The following is a 22,642-nucleotide window of genomic DNA, read 5'->3' as shown; positions in this document are numbered from 1 at the left end:
CAGAAAGCTAACTATGTTCTGAGCTCCATGAAAAGGAATGTGGCCAGCAGGTCAAGGGAGGTGACTTTCCCCCCTCTACTCCATTCTCATGAGACCCCACCCACAGTACTGCCTTCAGCTCTGGGGCACCTAATACAAGAGGGATGTGGACATGCTCGAGTGAGTCCAGAGGGCCACAAAGATGTTTAGAGGGCTGGAGCACCTCTCCTATGAAGACAAGCTGAGAGACTTGGGGTTGTTCAGCCTGTTGAAGAGAAGGCTTAGTGACAGCCTTCCAGTACCTAAAGGGAGTCTACAAGAAAGCTGGAGAGGGACATCTTACAAGGGCATGTAGTGACAGAACAAGGGGGAAAGGCTTTAAGCTGACAGGGAGATTTAGTTTAGACATTAGGAAGAAATTCTTCACCATGAGGGTGGTGAGGCATTGGAACAGGTTGCCCAGAGAAGCTGTGGCTGCCCCATCGCTGGCGCTGTTCAAGGCCAGGCTGGATGGGACTTTGAATAATCTGGTCTAGTGGAAGGTGTCCCTGCCCATGGCAGGACATTGGAACTAGATGAGCTTTAAGGCCCCTTCCAACCCAAACCATTCTGTGATTCACTGTCTGCTGGCTATTCTTATTTTCCAGCCCTAGTGTGCTGTTACTGTGAAGAGAAAGTACATGATGTGTACCTTATGTAAGGTACATTGTATCAATGGTAGACAGTCATACATAGCGTGAGCATTAAGCTATAGCAGTGGAAGTTTCATTGCAGAAGAGGGAAACCAGCTGTAACCTACTCTTTTTTCCTTCCAAACCTGGATCAACCAAGTAACCCAAAGCATGATCATAAACAACCTAATGGCAGCAGGGGTATAAGAATACCTCCTCTGGCACAGCACTGCATGAAATCTGGATGCAGGATTTATACTGTGAGGTGAAACATCCCAAGAATAGATAAGGCATCCTTCCAGTCACTGTCTGACTCCGTAGCACTGCAAAGCATCCTTGAGTTTTGTCAAACTGCACTGTAACCTGCTCTACTCATAATAATGTCTGCTGCAAAATAAGTAACTGCAGTCATGAAGACGATATACAAACAGTGTTTGGGGTTCCTTTTATCTTTCTTTTTAATGGCTCAATGCATTTGTGTAGCTTAAGAAGTAAAGAAAAATGAGAAGGACTTTAATTAAAAGAAGCTCCTTGGCATTTTAGTGTATCGCCCTTTTTGGTCTTTGAAAAATTAAACATAAAATGAAAACAATGTCATCTTAGAAACTCTAATGTGATGCTTTATTTCCATTACAGATGCCAGGCACTAATTACTGCAGAGTTATGAAAATCCAGAGCGACAGCTTGTCATCCTGTGCTTTGCACAGTTACTAGGAGGTGATAATGTTGGCTTGTGTGAGGCCAGTTCAGTCTCATTTCTATAAACACAGTTCCACATGAGGGAAGCTATTACTGCAGATTGCACCAGAAAGAGACAGGCCAAATTCTTGCAGTAGGACTCCACTGACTCCAGTGGGATTATGTGCAGGACGGGTCAAGACCCTCAGTCACAGCCTTGGTGGCCAACATGTGGAGAAAACACTCCAACAGCCAACCTCTCTCATCTACTTGAAGGATCTCTCCTCCATTTTTAGTTTGAAGTATACTGGTAGGAAACTGGGAGGTAAGTTTACACTACTGACTGTCAACAAATAGAGAATTTGATGGGAGTTTGGTCTTCTGCCTTTTTGAGTTGGTCTCTTTCACTTTCTTTCACTTTGACTTGATTCCCCAAAGCAGCATTTGCTGTTGTTTTAAAATAAGTGGGTTTGGCTTGGTTTGGTTTGATTTGGTTTGAAATGGCAGGTGTCAATATAGTCTGATATCCAGGGATGTTTTGGGGGCAAATAGGCTGTACCACATTTCAGAGGTCCCTTTCACAATAATGCAGTATTTATAAATGCCTCTGGATGTAAATTCTTAACACTGAACTCAGCTGCTCTGAAGAGTTGGAAATCATATTTTTTTTATAAAGGATCATCTCATAATTATAGTACAGACCCCTTTGTCAAGTACCAAAGTCCTAAACCAAACTGCAAAATTCTGTATCACTAGGAGCAGCTACATCCTACCATGGAATATTAATATGTATAATAATGAAAGAATTAAAACAATTTGTAGACTGACCTCAACTTATACCTCACAGACCAAACCTACACATTTTTAAATGTTTTATTTTATTTATGTAGTATTAGGAATTTACAGAACCGCAGTTCAAATCCAGCAAGTTCTAGGTACTAAGAATGCATCAGTAAAGTAAAAATTAATGGTTTATTCTCAAACTACTTTGTCAGTACCCATGTCTTAACTCCATCTTGCTTCCTCTGGACTAGTTGAAACTGTCATTGCTACAGGAAAGACCAAGGAGACATGGAAGGAACTTTTGAGGGGAAAAAAAAATCAAATAAAAGAAAGAACAAATAAGACCAAATGGACATAACCTAAATAAAGGTAGAATTCCCATTTTCCTGGTAAGACAATTGCAAGATATCATACATTAACACTTGTACTCAGGTGATCTGATCAGAATTAGTAGTTGGAGAAAGTTGACTATTTTGAGTTTTAACTTGGGTTTGTCTCTTTTTGCAAATCTAACTAGAAAAATAAAAAATAAAAATTGTGCAACAAACATTAGGGCTAAAATTTTTAACTAATGCCAGGTTTCTGGTATCCAGCTTTTAACAAAGTTTCTGGATTTTTCCATATTCCAGAGTTAGCTTTAAGTTGCGTAAAACAAACTCTCAATAACTTTACTTGGTATTCTTCCAGGTATACTATTAATGATTCACTTTGAAGAGAATTAGCTGCAAATAGAGGAATATGACTGTTTTCTCAGGAATTCAAAAGCATAATTTTCTCTGAAATCTTAGCATCTAAAATATGATGAAAGAGTATATAAAGTAATGCTACCAACAGATTGGAACAAAAAGCTTGCAGATTCTGTGCAAGCCTTCACTGATCTGTACTATTACAATATTCCCCCCAAAACTTTCAAGAGACTATGAGATCTCAGGATTGTCACACTCAAAAGCATGTACCTTTAAAACTTGAACTAAATAAGTTTTCTGATGGCAGTAAGAAGTTCATGTCATGGTGAGGGTTCATTGCTGTAGAAGACATGATCTGGCATGCTGTATCAACATTTGCAGGCGGATTTTATTTCATTCTCTTGGGGTTCAGCTGCTCATAAATTTTGCAAGTGAGAACTGCATAACTTGTAACCAAATCTGAATTCCAAGAAAATCAGTTGTCTACCTAGGAATCTCTAACAGTAGCCATACCGCAACTCCAGAGAGCAGCTGTAGAGCAATGAGCAAGGTCTCATAACAACACAGAAAACTTCAAAACCATGTCCCCCAACTCTTTCTGCTTTTCAGTAAATGAAGAGACTTGATAGAAAAAGTAAATCCACTGTCTAAAGTCATCTAAAATGCCAGCAATAGAACACATCTTTGAAGTCACTGATTTCTCCTTTCAAAAACTAAGAAAATTCAAATAAAGCTTTCAGTTCTATTCAGCTTCTGCTTGACAGAAAAAGAAATGAAAAATAATAAAAAAAAAGACTTTAAAAAGAAACGGAAGAAAAAGAGAAACGTGGAAAAACAGGAAAGGAGAACAGAGAAAGGGAAAAAGAAGATGAAAGAGAGGGAAAAAAAAAAAAGAGAGGAAAAAAAAAGAGAGGAAAATAAAAGGAGGAAAACCTAGTTCAAAAAAAATCCAAACAAGATTCTTTTTGTTCTTAGGGTTTCTCTGTGCAGAGCTTTCTGTAGTTCTGCAACTCATCATAAAAGCCTTTGCTAAAATACTGAACATCAACACTTGGTATCCAAAAACCTTGTATCTTCTAAGTATGCATCCATGTATATGTTCAACTCAATTCAGTACAAATCTGGGATGCAGGTTTATATGTATTTTAATCCAAATTATTTCAGTTTTGCATTCTGAAAGCAGGATGTATTTCCCCTCCTTAGAATAGAATTCAATGCCAAAACAGTAAGTGTTATTAACAGTAGTTTAATACACATAGTTTTATTATGCCAAAATATATTTAATGAAATCCATAAACAAAAGAGTGATATTATGTCTGTGTAAACTGACAAGAACAAAAGAATGTTGGATACGTTCTACAAATATTAAATTGCTTTTAATAGACCCATGAGTTGCCTTTTGCTTTTTTTGTTCCTCTGTTTTTCAGTATTTGAAATAACCATAATAATTGCAAAAAGCCTTCAGCTTCCTTTATGGTCTTTCTCTGACAGACAGTATTTCTCTGGTGTAGAGTTAAAACATTCAAAGTTTATAACTCAATAGAAAACATACCAGGAATGACATCAGAAATGAAAAAAAAAAAAAGTTATTTTAGAAAGGGAGAAAGGTAGGGAAGAAAGAGATCTTCAGAATTCCTAGAAAAGAAGCTAATTAAACCTCTCCAAAGGACTTTGACTAATACATAGTGATTGAGCTGTTGTCTGAGGTTTAATTTCACATTCTCTTGAAATAATTATTCCTGCAGGGAGGAAAGAAGAGATGAAATGGTATTTCTTGGTAGCAGGCAATCAGGTCTTCAATTCTGGGCTAGGTTTGTCATTATTCTGAAGCAAAGAATTAGTTACCAGCCTGTTTTCAGACAACTTTCCCAATAAAACCTACCACCATTCCAATTTTCACAGACTAATGTTAGTATCAAAAAAGAGCTGGAGACTGAAAGGTCATGGCGTTTAATTTGCTTTTGTAGCCTTTGAGTATTTCTTGGGATTTTACAGATGGCTGCAGACAGAAATGCAGACAGTACTGAACAGACCCGTAGTACGGCTGGCGTGATGTTCTGCCATGCATCGCTCATGTGTTGGCCCAATGTTTTCACCACCAAATTCTGGACTGGTTCAATGCCTTTGTCCTCTTCAAAGAAAAACCTGAAAATTGACAATGCAAAAAGTTAGTGATTTTGGGGTGGTGGGGTTTTTTCCTTCTTTTTTTTTTTTTTTCTTGTTTTATTTTGTTTCTAAATTGAAACAATTAGGAAACATTTGCAAAAAACACCACCACCACCACCCCCGCACTTTAATTTAGATATTACTGTGAAGAGCTCAATGAAAATATCTAGATAGCTATTTCTTACAAACACATTAAGAAAAAAATACCTCTGGGACAACCATTCCAATCTTTTTTGTGAGCTCATACACAGTTTGGTTCACTCTGTAGTTTTCTAGTGTTAACTTCTGATCAGTAGGCCTCTTATTTGCAGACTTTCGTGTGGACTCCCATAAACCTTTATTAAAACATGTTGCTTGATTAAAATAGTTGCACAGCAATGCCATGCTCTCATAGATCATGTGAGTAGTCTGAGGTTACTAACCACTGGTCTAGTCAATTTTCCATATACAAGGGTTAGTAAAGGGAACAACAATTATCACATCAAGGAAATATTTTTTTCACCTACTCATTTTCTGTTTTAAGACTCTGAGGATTAAGATATTTACTATTGAGTTTGGGTTTGGTTTTTTTTTTTAGTATACTGAAATGACTCCTTTAAGGTAAAAGAGGTTGTGGAGATTTGCTGACAGAGATTCAACTTGTTGGAAGGATAAATAAAATACAGAGGTCAGAGCCAACATAATGCACTGACAGATCATAGTTTTTTATCAGTGACTATAAGGAAAAAGCAGTAGCCATGTTCCCAGAGCAGTCACTATATTTCAGATGGAAACATGCCACATGCTTTGGGCTCCATGAGTTGTCCTTTCTGCCTGTCTCTAGCCCAGGCCTCAAGTCAGAAAATAATGTCTATACTGTCCAGAGCTCATTTACATCCATTCACACCTTTAAATGTCTGTTTCCCATTTAGATGACAGCCTTAAGGCTCTGTCCCTCTCTGTGCTTACTTGGGGAGCAATAGCAGAAAGTTAGTTGCTGACCTCTCCATTACCCTCCTCAGATTACATGAGGTCCCCTTGTGTTAACATGACTGAGGATGAAGCTGGGCACCCCACAGCTCTAGGCACTGAGTAAAGAGTGGAACAGCACCCTGAGGCTCCCTGAGCCTCCAGAAAAAAAGATTTCAAATAGCTACTTGCTGTATCACAAAGAAAAGTCTCTAATGCAAATGCTGTCTGAGAAACAGCACACCACCTCAGTGTGGTTTTCAAGCCACATATCTGTATCAACATGGATCTTTTATGTGGCTTGACAGTACGTGTTCTTGGCCACGCCGCTCAGCTGACCAACAACTCCAGCTGCAGATGATGTCTCTTAATCAATCATCTGTGCTCGATTTACAGCCACAACATGCATTTCAACTCAGAGGTTACGCACTTTTCACACATGGTTGTTTATGGATTTGATCCAGTTGCTTCTGTGACCCAGTCTGAACTTCGAACACAAAAAGCACAAAAAGTGTTGTGTTTTCGACATGGAATAATTGTGGCTATCAAATTCCAGGAAGGAAATAAGCTGCTTCTAATTACATGAACTGAATATTTACCAATGGCAGACTTTGGTAGTAGTCAGGAAAAATTTTCAGAAATAAAGGCTGGTGAATATATCTTTAAGACTGTTGAGAGGTACTTTTCTGAATCGATTTTTCTTTTCAAATACAAAAACATGCAGCGGGACAGGACTAGAAAACTTAGCAATTCACTGTTTAAAGACCTGCACCAAGGTTAAGTTCAGTTTTCAGACTGCCTCAGACTTTTGATCCTGAGCAAATTAGTTAAGACCTGTTTCATAGTTTACAGAAGTTAATAAAGATCACTATTTTCAGGAACCTTGGGATCTGAATCTTTATCCTTAGACTTCTCACTTCCATTCCCTTAGTTGCATGCAAGGGATAACAATTTATTAACCCCCAATCCTTTTTCATATTTGTATGGTATATCATGATAAATATCTATATAACTCTTGACATAATAGAAGCCCAAACTAAATCTTGGTGATGGTAAGCAGTAAGATTAAAAATAAACAGCAATCACCTTATCTAAAAGCCACAGGGAATCCATATCAAACCAGACATGAGTAAGCCTATCTGATTGACCACCTGTCTTTAAGGAATTGATGACTTTATTTATTAGTGGATAGACAGTGATTTGTAAAAGCTGTCAGTACAGTTCTTGTGAGATCAGTTTCCTACCAGTCCCATGACAGAGGCATTTTCTTAAGGTCTTCTTCTGGATCAAAAGAAATATTTTAGCCTTTCATTGTCACAGGTTTTAACTCTTGTAACCAGAGAAAGACAAAAAGATTACATACATATGCATAAAAACAAACAGTAATATTGCCAAGGTGATTATTGAGACTACCTCAAGACTTTTATAAAGCTTATGTTCAACCGCTGTATGGATATGACAATGACTGACATTTACAGGACGCACTAAAATGTGGCAACAGTTCAGGAAGAGATCTTATTTCAGATCTTGAAAATAAATCTGTACTTCTGTATGTCATCACTAGTTACCAAGTGGTGGTATTGCATAACTTGAAGACACAGACATGCAAGTACCAGCTGATAAAAGCATTTTTGACTGATTTCTTTCTTTTACATGGATAAAGTATTCTTTAATGATAGTGTAGCTTGCAGCACTGGAGAGGAGAAGGAGCACCTCTTTCTAGAACATGATGTTAGCTCACCTTCCTATGAGCGGGGAATAGACTAAATAACATCTATAGAGTTCCTTCCAACCTAGGACATCTGGTAATTCTATGAATAAGTTTAAATATTTGCCTGTACAACCCCTCTCACTTGGAGATCCTGCCAGGGAAGAGAGGATGATCCTCTGATCATAGAATCATAGAACACCAAGTTGAAAGGGACCTCAAGGATCATCTGGTCCAACCTTTCTAGGCAAAGCATGACGTAGCCTAGATGTCCCAGCACACTGTCCAGCTGAATCTTTAAAGTGACAAATGTTGGGGAATGAACCACCTAGGGAGGTTATTCCAACGGGAGTGACTTGTACCCATTATTCCTTGTCTTTTCCATGTGATTCCTTGCAAAAAGAGAGTCTCCCTTTAAATACTAGAACATGCTGACAAGGTCTCCCCTAAACCTTCTTTTCTCTAGGCTGAACAAGACCAGCTCTCTCAGCCTTCCCTCACATGGCAGATTCCCCAGTCCTCTGATCATTCTCATGGCTCTTCTCTGGACCGACTCCAGTCTGTCCACATCTTTTTTTGTATAGCACCTTGTATTTTTTGATGACTCTTGGGATTAAAAAAGAAAATAAAAATCAATAAAAAGCTCCTATCAAAACCCAGTGTTCCTCCCTCTGGACTAAATGAAGTGAAAGAGATGTAGGGTAATTGTTCTCATAGAAACAATATGTGCTCATAGAAACAATCAAGGTGCTTATTCAAAAGCAACTATTACTTTTCTCTAATTTTGTTGATTAAAAAGAATCATTAACATTGACAGTACTGCAGTTAGATATGGGGGGAGGGGGGCGGGGGGGGGCTGACTGGTTTTGGATGCACTGTCAGCCAAACCTTTTTGTTAGAAATCTTCTCCTAGTTATTCCTCCCTGTTCAAACATCTGAAAACAGATCCATACCATAGTCATCTCCATTTTTCACCCTTAACCTTATAGTGGTGCACTCCTTCTGCCTACTTCCATACTCTAAGTAAAGCATGAACTGAAAAATTACACACTTGGTCATTCCTTCAGACCAATCACATCCCTTTAAAAAATTAATTTATAATGTTTCTAATAGGGATAACAACAAAAATTGTCAGTACTGACTTCAAAGGCTCAAAAAAAGCAACTCATGCTGCGGAAGATCAACAGACAGCACACTGATTAATGTAATCAGAAACTTTATTCACTTCAGAGTGCCGCCTTTTACAGCTTCCAAGCTTGGTCCTGCGCTTAAGCTTTATAATGATTGGTTTCTACACACAATACAAAGACAGCCAATTGGTCTCTAATGCAAAGGCAGCTGATTGGTTCCTTCTTCAGCATCCGGGAGTTGTTTCCCTCCTGCAGAACTTCTGCATACGTGGCCACAACTTTGCTCTGAAGTAATCTGTGAACTAGGCCGTTAATCCTTACCACAAACTCTAACCAATGGCAAGAGTCCTGGATCGCTCACATGCCTATTGTTTGTTAAAAAGCTCTCAACACATGCTGAGCTGCTTTTTCACAAAGCCTGCCATCATTTTGTGTCTATTAATTTGTTTTGCGCTCTTCTAACCAAACTAATAACACCACTTCAGGTCTGAGTGTTTTCTTTCTCTACCCTTCTGTGTAGGCATCTTCTCCCTTCCAATTCAGTCAAAAAATTACCTTCTTGCCAAGTCAACAACCATTCTTTCCAAGATACTTACCAGAAGAGTTCAAAGTATGCTACTTAAATCAAATTCTTTGGCATTGAGGGATTTATTTTCCCTTCCATATGTTTCATCCAATGTTGAGCAAATAGCTAGCACCAGACAGGGCTAGAGTACTAATACTTGGCACACCTCAAATTTTGGCTTCTGTGCAGAAAAAGTCTAAAAGAAAATCTCCCTGTTGCTTGTTGCTTCTCTTTTCATCTGTAGAATTTTCCTGTGATGGCAGCGTGCACAAATTTGCATCACTTCATTAAGGAAGTGTATTTCCTTGTTATCACTCACAATAATGGGAATCAACCCTAGAAAGGGCTACAGAAAAGGATAGCTCTATAATTAGCATCTTTTTATCACTATTTGTTGAAGGAAAGGGATTGACTAAACAGAAAGAACATTTATATTCTTACTTCTAACGCCAGCTGTTTCTGGTAAGGAAAGCCTGTTGCCTCCAGTCACTATATTTGCTGCTTCTCCTCTGACAATTGTTCCATGTCATAGGAAATCAGTTAACCATTGAGCAAATATTACCTTGTATAATGCTTAACATGATTTCATACTCAAACAAAATTCTTTTGTGTTTTGGAAAAAAATAGTTGGCTGGTGAGGGGAGGAGTGTAAGCCAAGTGAATTTTTAAATATAGCATATTGAAACTGAGCTTTTTAGCTTTCTTACTGAAATCACAGTTGCCCCAGTGTTCTTTCGCTGTCCTCAGGAAAAGTCCTTTGCCCTAAGAAAAATCTTCTTCCAGACATGACACTGCACACAGAGAACAGAAAGTACACCCAACACCACATCTTTTCTCTGTCCTAATTGGTAGTGCTGGAAATCATATTGAATTGGATCCACAGGTTCATCAGTCTGAGAAATCATAATAGCTAGAATAGTGGTGGCTTCTTCCTGCCCTAAGAAATGACTGATGTTTCTTATTTTCAATTTACATATCTAAAATAACCTAGTACATAAACTACTCCAGTGACGGTTTACAGGAACAGTTTCTCAGCAGAAGGGAATGGATCTCTTTTCAAGTTCACCTTTACCCACTAAGAAATATTAAGGAATATACCTGGGAATTGAAAGATCAGGATTCTTCTTTGGGCTCTGCTACAAAACTTCTGCCTACATTGGCATCAGGCTCTGACTGTGACACTTATCGACCCCATCAGTATTCCTGAGCCTTAATTTATTGGGGGAGTTGACTTGCATGGTTCAAGTACACCTCAATCACATCCTCTGACATATTGTACTGTTTATTGGAAATGTAGTCTCTACATTTTGACAAAATCCAGGGAACTTCACCTTAGAAGGCTGAGATTGCATGGTTATCACACACTGAAAAGAGACTGCTTGCTCAGGTCCAGATTTTTGGGATGAGGAGACCATAATAGGAGACACTATGGTCTGCTGCCATGCTTCAAAACCACAAAGTCAGGTCACTAGAGGTGAAGGTAAATGATAAATGTATCTGTGTTGTAGTTACGCTGGCAGCTCTTTTTGGTACACAAGGCCTTGACAATTTTACTAGGCAATAAAAGAAAGACAAACAGTCCCCTCCTCATACTCTTTAAGGTCAGCTATTGCTTTTATAACTCCTTGAATCCCAAGTGAAACTCTACCATGGACATCGTTTCTACCATTCCCACATATATATATATACCTCAGCTCTTTAAGCCTGGTTTTTATTTTTAAATAAGGCAAAGAACATATGCCCTTATTTGGCATACATATGTAAAATGTGTTTGATGGCATGTTAGAAGTATTGATCAGAGCCACTCAGGAAAGATAGGAATGAGGTCAAAGAGATCATACCTGGAAAAGTGACAAATATTTAGAATTTCAAACTTTTATCTATGAGAAGCCTTCTTTGCCAGATATATTTCCAGACTATTTTTATAATGCCATCAGAACAACAACAACAACAAAAAAGTAGAAAATTCTGAGCCTGAGATACTCACCCAAAGGAATCTTTATAAACTTTGAAGGTATTTTCCTGAACTTTTCTCATAGAGAATTTTACTATGGTTGCATCTTTTAAAATATAGAATAGCATGGCCAGAGCTTTGATGTATGATAAAATAGATTTTACAAGAATTCCTATAATCTTGAATATTTTCTAAAGGAAGCAGCAGGAAGAATTATGGCTTGAAGAAGATGCTGACATAATCAACTTTCTCTTCTGAATTTCAAAACAACAATGAACAGACTCTCTGGGGCCACCATTCTCCTTGGTTTAACTCCAGTGAGGCCCAGAGTGCTGAGCACACAGAATTTGGCTACAAAAATGTTACTGGTCAATGCATGCTTTGGTGAGTTGGTGCAAGTTTCAGCTTTCTACCAATGCAGGCATTGTGTAATAAGCTTGCTCACGTCTGTGTGGTAGCAAGGTGGCTAAAGGAACAGTCAACGATGTTTCTGTTCCAGTGTCCCTTTTCTGGAATTTTATTATTGTCAGAGAATGGTTCAAAACTGTGGAAAGCAACTGGAATATAAACAAAATTTCAAATGTTACAGCTGGAACGCGTTTCTCCCATGAGTTGACCCAAAACACTAGGTCTGAACATCCTTCAAATTTGGATCCTTTTCAGATCTAAATTCTGTAACAAGGTCCAGTTCAAGCAATACTGATATCTGGACTCACCCGCCAGCAAACATGTAAACTAAACAGAGTTCGAAGTCCAGGTCAGAAAATTTCCACACTCCTACCTTAACCAACTCCTTCCTCCCTAGCTGTTTGAACAGCTCTGAAGATTATTTTGCACTGCTGAAGAAACACAAAATAGCTCAGAGATAAAACGGTCATGATGGAGGGACTATGGTCAACAGGTCAGCTTCCACTTTTAAGAAAAAGCCTTTAGAAGGAGAGTAGAAAAGGCAAACCCTGAAGAAAATAATTGGTCAAGAAAAAGCATTTTTTCTGGATTGTGGGAACAACCTAAAATCGCTTTCCCTTTGGGACCTCAGATGTAATGGCATTGCTGACTGCCCCAGAGGACTCCCTTACTGAGTCTGGGTCACACAGCTGCCTTCTGGGAAACAGCTGCTGGAACCGGAGGGGAGGATGAACCACAGGGAGGAAGAAGTTAGCTGAACAGCTTGCTTGCAACCTTTGCAGAGGAAGGCAATACAGTGGGGCTCAAAAGATCATATAAATTCAAATCTTGGTACCTTCAGAGAATAAGGTATCAGAGTAGATCAGAAAAACAAGTTTCCTGCATATAATTAAGAGTAAAAACAGATAATGGAACACTGCATGGGTAGACTGAATGCAGGGAAAAGGGAGAAAGGAACAGTCAAGCATTCTTGAGAGTGCCTAGAAAGGGGAAATGAAAACTAACACTTTTCCATAAATGGTTTCAGGCCTGAAGGTGCCTTAGTTTTTTGCCAACAAATCTTAAACAAAGTAGAGCAGTCTTTCTTCCTGAAAGACGCATAAATAAATAAATAAATAAATAAATAAATAAATAAATAAGGCAGAAAAACCCATGCATATTCCCACATGCCCTTTTGCTGACTGCTGTCTGAGCTGGTTCTCAGCAAAGGATACATTGGAACAATCCATCTCTGGTATGCACCCAAAGAAGTCAATAAAGCAACCCAAAAGAAGATAATTTTTCCATTTTATGTAATATGAAATATGTAAGTAGGCTACTGGAGAAAATGGAAAGAGAGGAAAGATCACCCTTCACTTCAGATGTCTCATTTAGATTTCCTGAACAAATATTTGAATATTTGCCAGTGTAGCTCCTGGATATATTAATAACTTAGATTAAGTTATAAAATAAAATTGAAGGAGACAGTAACATTCTGTGTAATTTGTTTCTTAAATCAGGTTACTTGAGAAAACAAACTTACAGATATATCCACCAGCATTTGACTGGTTATGCATTTTGAGGATTCAGAATATCACTTCCAAATTTCATTGGGTTTTCAAAATTTAAAGTGAAAAAATACATCCGCATCTTTCTGAGACACAGTATATTTCTGGTGGATTAAAAAGAATACACTCAGTTTGAGAAAGGTACAAGACACCAATTTATAATTGTGCTGAAAAGTTTATGGACCCCAGAGCACACCTTTAAGCGTTTTTTATATGGAATCATTTCCACAGTCGAACAAATGAAAAGACAAGATGACAATACCTGACTTTATCAGATCAGTTTACGGCTGAAAAATGGTCATGAATTTAAAATTGCCGGTTTTCTTCTGGGACCCCCTTGCCAATAGCTGTTCCCACCAGTCGGTAAGTCTGAGCAGCACTACCACCTAGTGGTATGGCGTTCTGGTCAGGGAGGTGGCCAACCGTCAAAACTCGACAAAATGCTCTTCTTGCTGTCACTCAGCAGACCCTGGGGTGCCCAGCAGACAGTTCCCTCTGTTACGAATTGGTCCAAAGCTCAGTGACATCCATTTGTCAGTCTGGCCATGGACAAACTCCAGAGTGACACACATTACAGCAGGTTCACACTTCTCCTGCAAGGAATAACATAGGAGGCTACCTTCCAAGGAGGAAGTGAAGATGACATTTTTATTAGCATACAAAATGGTAGTAGATGGCATATATACAGCAGATGGTCCTGTAACAGGCTAGAAAACTTTTCAACATCTTGCGCAGGGAGCCACAGGCCTCTACACGCACCGCACTTAGTGCCAAAGAACACAGACTGTGTGAAAGTTAAGCAGGGGAGGAAATGGGATGAGGGAATTCCATCCTGAAAGAAAAATAAAATTGACAGGAAGTGAAAGAAATAGTTGACTTAAAAGTAAACTGAGTAAAGTCCTGCAAGGGTGCCTTAAAGCTAACCCCCTAAATGGCACAAAGTTAAAGCTAATGGGTTGGAACCTTGAGTACAAAATCTGAGCCAGAAATAAATAAGGCCTTTTGTAATTGAAAAACCCATCTAGCCAAGTGAGGAAAGTCCATGTGTGGTAGCCCAGAGGCAATGCTGAATTCAGGTACATGTCTGGGATCAACACCCTCCTTCACAGCACAAGAACACGTAACTACCTCCAAGAGTCCTTTAACAGACATTAGCAAAGCTAATGTGAATTCTGATCCTCTTAACACCCTACCAAGAGAAATACAGCTCCAGAGTGCTCTGTTCCTCTTCAAACTTGCACTTCATTCTAAACAGGCATACAACTTCAGCATCAAGGACTTAGATGGGGGAGTTCAGAGGCCAAGCCACACAAATAGATCCACAGGGAATGAGCCCAAACTGCAAACAAATCAGAGATAAATTGTCACCCTACTGATCCACACAGCAACTGAGACTGGACGCATGAGTGAGGCAACACACTGCAAGGGACTGATACCAGTGGGACATGCTTAGTAATTAATCCCATTTACCTTTTGTTGCTACTTCTACTACCTTTCCTGAGACCCAACTTGATGACTGCAAACCCTTTCCCTTGGATAGGTTTTCTTGTTTTGCAAACATAGCTCCACACACACCCAGCAGTGGAGAATTCCTGCAAGCTAGAGAACTCTAGTGAGATGACATATAGCCAGTCTGAGCATGGTGGCATGCCAGATTAGTTGATTTCAAAGGCACCATAGACAAGTCCAACACAGTTATTTGGTTGAATTTAATCACCTCATTAAATGTTAACAATCTGCACTATAATGAGTATTAATAATAAGAGCAAGGCACCCATTTTTCTAGGAATACAGCATATGTCACAGATCCAGTCGCTGTATGATAAGATAGATAAGAACCCCTATGCACATTTCAAAGAGTAATCAAGAGGATGGGGAGGGTCATAAAGGTGATTTGTTCCACAGATATGAACAAGCACCAGTTATCTCAAGTTGCAACTAGCTCCAGAAATGAGATTAAGGACAGCAGAAAAAAATAAAATGAGGTAATTCCAGCTGAGCAGTAGGTCATAATCTAAGCTTGCTATGGCCTCTTGCTTTTTAAAGGAAGAATATGCAAGTAGAATATAAATCAAATCAGTTCAAGATGCAAAGTACATCTCTGAAAAACTAAGTTTAATGCTGCACTGAAAACTGAGCTGGACTTTTTGTACTTAGAAGGCATCAAAAGGAGAAACATTTGCTCTGCTCATAGAGGCAAAATGCAAAAATGAGAAAAATGTCCACATCAGATTTACTTTGCATGAGATTGACTTTGTGAGAGGAATGGGAGGGATTTAAAGAAAGTAAAAGGCCACTGTGAGTTGTCATCTGACTAGTTTCCAAATGGCAACTGAGGTCATGTCCAGTCAGTGTGTGAATAAGAGAAGCCAGTGAAGAAAATTGATGAAGCTTTTGTCACTGATGCTTGACTACTTGAGGCAGCACTCACCTCACTGAGGGGGAGTTGTAGAGGCTGTTCTCTCATCTGATCCCAAAAGCAGAGGGTTAGCAATTGACAATAGGGGTGTAGAAGACCAGTAGAACTGCAGCTTGCCTGTTTCTCATCAGCCTCAAAAATGGTAGCTGCCTTAAAAGGCTTTTCCTTTCCACATACACAATTCATGCTGAACCTCTGCAATGTACTATATCTCACTCTTTTGACAAACATTTTACTCCATGTTTCTAAAGTATGAAGAGCCCAGAAAGTAGTTCTGCTGAGAAGATGATCTAATGAGACAGTCAGCAAAGTTCTCTGGAGAACTGAGAAACAGTGACAAACACAGTGAAATGAAGGGTTGCCACACATCTACAAAATAAGAAGTCATGTTCGTCAATCTCTTGCTATCAAAACACTCTCACACATACAAATCTCTTTGCTTGCTTTTTTGAAACTGTTTTAGTGAAGCATGATAAATGCTAGAGAGTAGATAGCAGCAGGGACTAGGTGGTGAATTCAGATGGTGCAAAGCATATACATAATTCACAGAGACCCAATGGAACTATCTGATCAGAGTTTGGCTGGAGTACAGGCTGCAAACAACTACCCTGAGAGATCAGTTTCATGGATGTAGCTAGATAACTGCTGTAGTATTGTTTTTCCCCATTCTGCCTTTTTATTATTAAGGAAGGACCTGTACACCTTACCATTTTGTAGGCAGTATGGATACAGCCTAATTTTGTATTACAAAATACAGATTTCTATTTGTTGTGCTTTGGTTATGGCTTGCCTTCAGCTAACCAAAAATGCTTCAGCTTGTATCACATATTCTGCTGTCAATGTCAGAAAAATGCCTCAGTTTAAAGTTTACTAAGAAACAGCATCACTAGCACATTGAGCTACAGCAGTTCTACCTGTAGAAAGACACACATTAAACCATCACTTTCCTCAGCACCTGGGTGTTCTCTGAAGGTTTCACCATCCAGCTCTGGATCAGACCTGCCCACCTTTACTTTTTAAGCTGTGATGAATTCGCCTGAAATGTGGTATGGCTTTTGTCCAGTAGTGATTTGCAGTTCTACAACTTAATTGCACTCCCCCAGTATTTGGTGACTAAATTACAAATGCCTGAAGAGATAACTATCGGTAAGTACTGGATCAAGTAAATGGATCCCAATGCACTCCCATGCAGAAGGCAGACTGTGGAGACGAAAAGTTAGGAAACTGAAGCACAGGGAAGCAAGAGAGCATTTCTGAGTAATAGTGACATAAAAATGCTTTACACGGCAGTTTTACATATATATAATTTTTATACATTCATATATATAAATATATACAACAATGAACTTACACACACAGAGACACCTACATGGTTTCTAGAAAGAGATTTGTGGGAAAATTGGAAAGGCTAATCTAATTCAGGCAGATTTTTCACATAGGTCATTTTAATCAAGACTGAAGTACCACCGTGTTTGCAGTGTCTTTGGATGGTTTCGGGGAAAAAAGGAATTGCTGGGGAGTCAGGTATGCTCTGATGAGATAAGAAACCAAAACAAAATAACCAAACCAAACACAACAAAAAGCAAATAAACAAACAAACCTAAACCCAAATCTAAACACACACACAAAGCATTTGCAGCATTTTACACAAGCTTTCCAGTGCTGTGTCTATAACTGTTTTATAGAAGAGTTTCACAGCAATTTAAGCCTTTATTTATTTATTTATAATCTGTGGTTGTTACAACAGATGGAAGAATCATGAAGAGCTGGAAGCACATAATTGCTATATGTAGCTATGCACAAAGCCAAACTTTGTTAATTCAGTACTAACCCGCAGCCCAGAGGATACAGAATAACTTCTGTCCCTCTGCATCCTGACACTGGGTTGTTCTCAAGTTGTTAAAGAAACACTGAGGAAAACACAGAACCAAACGTTCTCCAGAAATTCTCTCATGCCTCAACAGCTCAAGTCAAGCTAAAGAAGGAAAATCCTCTGTGGTTTTACACTTGTGTGGTAAGTACACCTCACACCATTCCCAGGGTGATGCTAAAGGAGCCATCTGAACATGGTGAGAGAGAACCAGTAGCCAGTATGCAGAAGCAGAAAAACAGCACACAGGCAGTAGCCATCCTAGGCCAGAAAGAGCAGAATCCTCTACTTCCCCCCCCAAATCTGCTCCACTGTTTATGTAAGGAAGGTTAAGGGATATGGGGGTGGAGACTTGGGTGAGTGCCCTATTAGAGATCCTGCCTTTGGCACCATATGGCTTCCATGACTTTCAGAAAACTTATACAAATTTTAATATGAAATAGACATTTTAAGTTATCTTTATTCCTCATGCACCCTATACTCTGGGCTTTTCTGGACTAACATCTTTAAGGGAAAGAGATAGAAGCTATAACCCTACAGTTATTTCTTTTTAGGCACACCCTAATGGAATATTGTTGAGCAAATCAACCATCCCTGACTCACCTCCATAGACACACACCAATTACCTGCCTCCACAAAACAGGCACCAGCACACCCTGTCATTAAATCAGTCAAGCAAGAAGCATTTCCACAGTTTCTGTTTGGACTCTGCTTCTTGAAAGTCAGCCTCAATTTTCCTCTTCCTCTGCTTCATTTCATTACATGAAGGCCCACCTTCCAGGCCACCTCAGTCTCCATTATTGTTCTCAGATATTTTTGCCTTAGTCACCACCTCTGCCAGATGGTTGAGAAGAACAGCCTTAACTGTAGAGATCTCCCACTCCCTTTCCCAGACACTGTGGAGAAGATAGGTTTCCTTTTCTAACAGAAGTCCTCTATAATTTCAGCCTGCATACAAGCAGATTTACTTCTCTGCCTCTACAACTGAGGACTCCCTGGAAGGACAAATGCAATCTTTTCTTTCCAAGTCAGCATGTAATTACATACAGTTCAGACAAGGTCTGTAGCATCTTCACAGTTATTTTTGCCCTAGAACGGGATTAGGCTGGGTACAGTACCATACAATGTATTCTAACACAGAGTAGGATCAGAGCTAAAAAGCACTGAAATAGAAGCCTCTGATTACTCTCAGCTTTAACTTTATCCTAGAGTCCATGGTAGTTTTGCCGCTCCCATGTTTCAGCTACCTGGGTTCCTTAAACTGTTGTGCATTAGTGTGGTGGTTCTCTGTGAGATAGGAGCTACTAACATCTCTTTTGGAAATGAGCAGCCAAGGGACAGAAAGAACAAGGCCTCTCAATGAAACTGAACTGTAATTCCTTTACCCTTACTAAGCCATAACTAAAGTCCAAATGCTTCCACCACTGTGCAGGAATCAGAGTCCTAAATAGTTACGTCTTGTGTTTTCATGGGTACTGCATTCATAAAAATAAAACAAACCAGCCTCTTCTCCCCTCGCACTGAAATGATTAACCAAAGAGGAAAACACTTGTATACAAAGCAAAGTACATTTTGTGCTCTTCTTTGATTTGATTACAGATTTGAAACAGTTCAAACTGGGAATAGGGTCTCAAAAAGAAATCTAAAGATTAGTCTAAACCTATAATAAGAGATTGTTAAGAGCAAATTAATAAGTGAGGAACAATACATATGGATTTCTGGAAGTATGGGAACTTCTATATTTCCTGTATTCTCTTTTGATTAGAAACTTTCCCATCTCCCACTCCTTCAGCTTTTGCAGTACATTTTCAGTTTAATCAATCCTGAAATGTTACATGTTCACCATGTCCTCTAAATAACTTTTTGGTTCTTAACGTAACTCTTGATTACAAGAACTAGAGCTGGGCACTGGTACGAACACTAAATCAACCCACTTCCAGTCTGGTGTTTACAGCTGGCATGACTGGAAAAATCATTGAATGTTTTTTTTTTTTTAAGTTACATCCTCGTTTAAAATGACAGCACTGCAAACAAAGTAAACCACATTTCTCCTGCAAAATGGCTGGGGATCTGAACAAAGTTACTGAGGACATTCTGCTGTTGGGAGGATGTCTGCAGATCTGGCAGCAGGAACAAATAACCCAATCCTGGCAAAGGTGGTAAGACTAATAAATGTACATTGTTGGTAATAATTCGTTGCTATCTGGTCAAGCAGCAGTTTCACAAAGAAGTTATCATATGCTAACCTGAATGTCAAGCATGGGTAGAACAAGTGCTTCACATCTTACTACTGATGCCAGGCTTTCATTGCTCAAACTGCCCATGTGAAGATAGACCTTTCCACTCAGCAAGGGATCTAACTGCATACAGGGTCCTTTGCACACAGAGCTACCAGTTTCAGCAAGATCATGCCTCAGCCTGTACTTCTTCAACAAGCTGCCTTCCCCTTTCACCCTCTGGCTCTCTTTTCCTTCCCACCCTCTTTTTGCCTCCTGTCCTCCCCACACCCTCACCTCCTCCCCAAGTATCAAAGCACTATTCAAGACAGTAGTTTATTTTGCTGACCAACCTGCTTTCTCAGTTTATCACTTCCTGTGGAGCTGCAGCTCCAAGACTCTCTTTCTCTGGTGGACAGAATGTGGTCTGTTAGACCTAAGCTTGTTTATGCAAAAGCAGTATAACTGGTATGTTTATCTCATCAAGGGAAATGCCTCCAAAGTCTCATTTCCATAAAACTTTTGACAGGATCCCCATGTTACCCTCCTTAACTGAAGCAGCTGTGTGATACCATCAACGGCAGAAATCATCCAAGCAAAATTAAACAGGAGCTGTTTGAGTATACTTTTTCTTATGCAGTAGCAATCAGGCATATAGTCAACAGAAGCTGATAAACCTGTAAACTGGCAGGCCTGATAGCCTCCTAAATAATAAACTATTTTTACTCCTGGCTCACAGTAGCAGCACTTTCAGAAAAAGAGTGTGTGCATATTTGTTTCACGTCAATATTGAATTAAAACTCCAGACCCGAGTGTCCTTAGACATTGTGCCCACAGCTTCTTGTTAGTAAGAGCAATGGAGCAAAAGAAGCATCCTCCATAACCTGGACATTTGTACAAAAACATTCATACCTGGACATTTGTACAAAAACAAAGGATGAACTGAAAAGGCACAACAGAGTGTGGTGGTTGGTGGTTCTGTTGCTACAGAATCAATAAAGTATTTAAGGATTTAAAACAATTTCAGCCTCTCTTTTCTGCTGCTTGTTGCCACTTTGCAGCAACAGCTCTGAACTGACAGCAAGAAATATCCAGAGCAGCTTTACATCATCATTGATGAAGCACTGGTTTCCCCACAACAAGCAGCTACTCAGCCTAAGGTATGCTTGGAAATGTGGTTTGACTTGCATAAAATGTGCTTCTATGAGGAGATAACCCACGTAAACTGCATAAAAAAAATAAATAAATAAGCTGCCTAGTGTGGATCCTGGAAATCCATTCAAACAAAAGAGCTGCTGTTGCAGCAGAGGCTAAGTACTTCACCCAGGGTTGTATGCGGATCACTTAACCCAAGCATTTCAATAAATGTAGAACATACTGAAAAAAAAACTTGTGCTATCCCATTAGTTAGCATTTAATTCTGATTTCCATTTACTCACATTTCTAGACCCACTATAGCCAAACCTGACACAGTGTTTGACTTTCTCCAGCATTTTCTGCATAACATATAAATGCCAGCCTTCTCACACTCAAAATGCTCAAAAGTAGCTATTAGTTATGCCAGGCCGAAGAGCTAAAATACTGGAACTTGTGCAGATGAACAAGCACATTCATGGTCAGAGGTTTCCAAGAGTGTATTCTGAGACTTGCCACAATTTTCAATACTATCAGCATAACTACCAGACTTTTTGAGAGATATTGCTACTGTTTTAAAACAAGATTAATAGCTATCATTCTTGCTTAGACTTTCAAACCAGATGTGTTCCATTTGTCCTTTAGTTAAACATAATGTACAATATAGCCAAGACTACTGTTTTTTACGGTCTGAAATACAAGGGAGATCACACCTATTTGTATTGTCACTGCAATCTTCAGGGTAGCCCTCTCCAGCTCCTTCAGATAAGAAAGGGATAAGGACCAAAACACCTGGCATTAAGTGTACCTCTGGAATAAAGCTACCAATCCAAAAGTTCTCTGACTTCAAAGCTAGTTAAGAAATTTTCTGTAACATCAGATTGAAAGTATTCTAACATACTGAGCTAGCTTCATGGAATCTCTGATTATTTTCTAAGGCACCTGTACATCTAGTTTGTCACAGAAAGAGCCACCTCTAGGTAGACTAGGATACCTGAAGCTACTGAACAGAATTAACATCTGAGTCAAAGTGATCTGGAAAAGCCTCATTCAAAGTTCACTGAAACCAATACAGAGTCTGAGAAACAAGGGCATTCACAATCTAGACCTGTTCAAGGTGGGGAATCTCATGCTCTGAATTTCAGCTGTTCTTAATTTATTAAGCACCTACAGAGTGCATGTATTCAAAATGCTTTAGAAACATGAACTCTCAGAAACATATTGCCATTCAGAATAAGGCCATTGCTGTCACCCTGCATTAACAATAGTGCCTCCTACAGCTCTAATAGCTAGCTCTGACTTCAGAGCTGAAATGTTAAAGTTTACTTTGAATTGCATTTTGAAAGTCAGTGGAATATCTATGGCTTCATCCATACACTAATCACCACAAATCACCATGTGTCATCTTAATTCTAAGAACATTTTCAAAGAACACGCTATAAAGCTGCAATTCTAATTGTTTATTCTACACGCTTTCTGAAGAGAGTTTCTGAGGAGAAAAATGCAATTCAATAATGATAGAGATAAAGAGAGAAAGTCATTCCTTCCAATTACTTGCAAAGAAATAATTATCCTTTGGGTACAGCAGGTGCTAAGGAGAGACAGGAATTTGTTGTGGTTTTTTTTTTCTCTATACACCCACACCATCTGTCCAGAGCACAGTGGAACATTTCCATTAATTTCCCTGTAGGATCTTTACTACTACACTGACTTTGAAGTCACAGAAAGAATTTTTAATGCATTTCATGCAGAAGTGCTGGAAATAAGACATTTATTTTTA

This window comes from Lathamus discolor, chromosome 1 (assembly GCF_037157495.1).
Source record: "Lathamus discolor isolate bLatDis1 chromosome 1, bLatDis1.hap1, whole genome shotgun sequence".
Classification (NCBI taxonomy): domain Eukaryota; kingdom Metazoa; phylum Chordata; class Aves; order Psittaciformes; family Psittacidae; genus Lathamus; species Lathamus discolor.
This window is presented reverse-complemented; position numbering follows the sequence as displayed.